The 2,671-nt window shown below is 34.6% G+C and overlaps 1 non-coding gene across 1 annotated transcript; it reads right to left on the minus strand.

Moving 5' to 3' along the window:
* Positions 1-1,040: 1,040 nt before the first annotated feature.
* On the minus strand, positions 1,041-1,145 carry LOC131235932 (small nucleolar RNA snoR99). Its single transcript, XR_009166443.1, has one exon. It is a non-coding gene; the product is annotated as a small nucleolar RNA snoR99 (small nucleolar RNA).
* Positions 1,146-2,671: the final 1,526 nt, after the last annotated feature.

Below are 2,671 nucleotides of genomic sequence, written 5' to 3' on the forward strand. Positions count from 1 at the left end.
ACATGTTGGATAGCAAATAAACATTGCACTGGACCTTTTTGAAAAATAAAAATAAAAAAAATCCAAAACTTATATAACATGCCATAATGCAAATTAATTTAATTCATGCATAATGAAAATGTAAATAATTACTACTCATTTATAGTCAACTACACTTGGAACCAATCAAACAAGTTTTCATGGTTAGCATGGTTTGTTTCACCACAATTTTTAAGGGTGTATACCACACTATAAATAATAGACCTCGCTACAGATGGAAGCACCTCCCAAGGTTGACTTTAATCTTGCAATGCAAATGACTAGAGACATATTGAAAAAAGTTGCTCATTTGTAATGATTTACTAAGGAATGCCATGCCAAGAATTTCCAGATTACATGGTTCCTTTGTTTCCTTCAGAATTCAAACAGCCATAAACAATTTGGTCCAGGCTTCGAATAGTTCCGGCATGACTATAAACAGAAGTAACCACCTCCAATGGGCTAAATTGGAGAAGAAAATTAGATATTTTCATAATGAGGGAACCTGATTTTTTATAGATATTTTCATAATCAGTGAAGGAACCTAAAGCAAACAAATCTTGTAGCAGGTTATTCATCCCTTCACTGGGACATTTCTATTTTGAATTTCAATGCAAATTGAACTGAATCTCACACAATCACCATGTGGGTTAAACGAATCTCACACATCCACAAGCATTTTTCCTTTGTTTTGATAAGATTTTATTGGATTATCAAATCAAACGCACATGGACAACATGTAAAACAACCCAAAGAGAAAACTTTGATACTCTGGCAGAGGGTGGTAGATGATCCATGTGCCAATTTAGATCCATCATGAACAATAATCATTCTTATTTTGGTACCTGATCATTAGATAGGAGGGACAGTATTGAATGGTTACAAATGAAAAACACCCGAAAGACTAAAAAGAGCTAGAAATGCTCAACAGAACCGACTCACAACTCCACAATTCATTCAATGTGCTTGTGTATCAAGCATGCACTATTAGAGTATCAATTAAACAAACAAAGCAGAAAATGAAACATCCTATCGTCTATGATTAACTATATACCAGATAGAAATTAGCTAACAAAGTGAATCAAATGGGAGTCCTATGTAAGGGACATGTTCATCCCATGAGGCACACAACATATCAACCAACGGGGCAAACATTTTAGTCCCAATACTACATACACCCAACTACCCATTTATAAAATAACCCACGATGTAAAAAAAGCAAACAAGCACATACACAAACGTTATTGTGTATATGATAACAGATCCAAAAACACACCTTTAAAAAAATTCAAAAATTACAAAACGAGGGATTCTTATGACCTTAGGAAGTATTTAGTGGTGACCTTAGGCTAAAAGCGTTCAATCCAGACCATTTCCTCCAAGCAAATTTCGGTTAAAGTTAGACGGTTTCTGTATTTCTTTTCTTAATCGTTTATTGTGGGCGAAAAACCGTTGGTCTAGATTAACGAACCAAATGGACCTTACTCATCAGAATTGAAAACATCACGAATTTCACGTTTTAAAGTTCAAAGATACTGTTGTGACAAGGGCCGAAGATTCCCATCATAGCATGGACCTCTTTATTCTTTATCTTTGTTTTTCAGGATGTTGTTTTCTTGTTTCGATATTCAATTAGGACAAGCGAGTCGCTGCATATGAAAAACCTGAGCCATTCATTAGGTGGGCCCCATTATAAACATATTGACAGGAAACAGTCTGTGTCACCTACAGTGTCTAGAACACCCTTTAACATGCAATAGACATGATCAACTAATGAATCGCCCTGTTTCTTGGTTGTGGCCTGTCCTCATTGCCCCACTAACGTAGTGGGTGTATGGAAAAGAAAAGGAAAGGGATGGGCACCTTCTTTTAGAGTGTAGTCCTTAAATACACCAGGAATGATTATCTTTAAAAATGAGAAATAAAAGTGATATTATTGATAAACTTAGTAATTATAGCAATGTATTAATGAGCTTATAAGCAAAATAATAATAAAAATAAAGTTTAAAATAAGATGCATTTTTAAAATAGTAAGAATGATTAGGAGTTTTTACCTGGAAATTAATGAGAGTATATGATATTCTCAAAACATGCTTTAACACTTTATATATACTAAAAGGTTCCTCTGATTATACCAATGGAGGTTGAAAAGTTGAAATTACCATTGATGGGGAGATTTATGAAGAACCAGAAGCCCCCATCTTTCCAGCCCAATTACATTATGAAAAACCAGAAGTTAAATTGGCCCTAATGTGGACCATATGATTGGGAACAGTGCACACATTGATGCCTAACCTCCAAACTGTTTCCCTTGGTGTAACCAACTTGAATAATGGATAGTCCTAATTCTTGGGCTGTACTTTTTTTTTTTTGGAATCTAATAGTTGGAATACATTTCTTATAATGGTCATGGTGGACCCTATAAAAAAATCATCTTTGGACATCTCTTCCAACTATTTCTTTTAATATGACCTACCTGAATCATAGGTCAGCTAGTTGTTTTTTTTTTTTTTCATGAGCTTAACATTTGATTACGCATTTGATGATGATGAGAGTGGATTTCACTTACACATCGTGATTGCTCGTGCCAAAATAGGCACCGGCATTTCTTAAGTGTTTGAAGGGAAAATAATTTATAGGAGGTATATCTCAG

The sequence above is a fragment of the Magnolia sinica genome, chromosome 19 (genome assembly GCF_029962835.1).
Source record: "Magnolia sinica isolate HGM2019 chromosome 19, MsV1, whole genome shotgun sequence".
Lineage (NCBI taxonomy): Eukaryota > Viridiplantae > Streptophyta > Magnoliopsida > Magnoliales > Magnoliaceae > Magnolia > Magnolia sinica.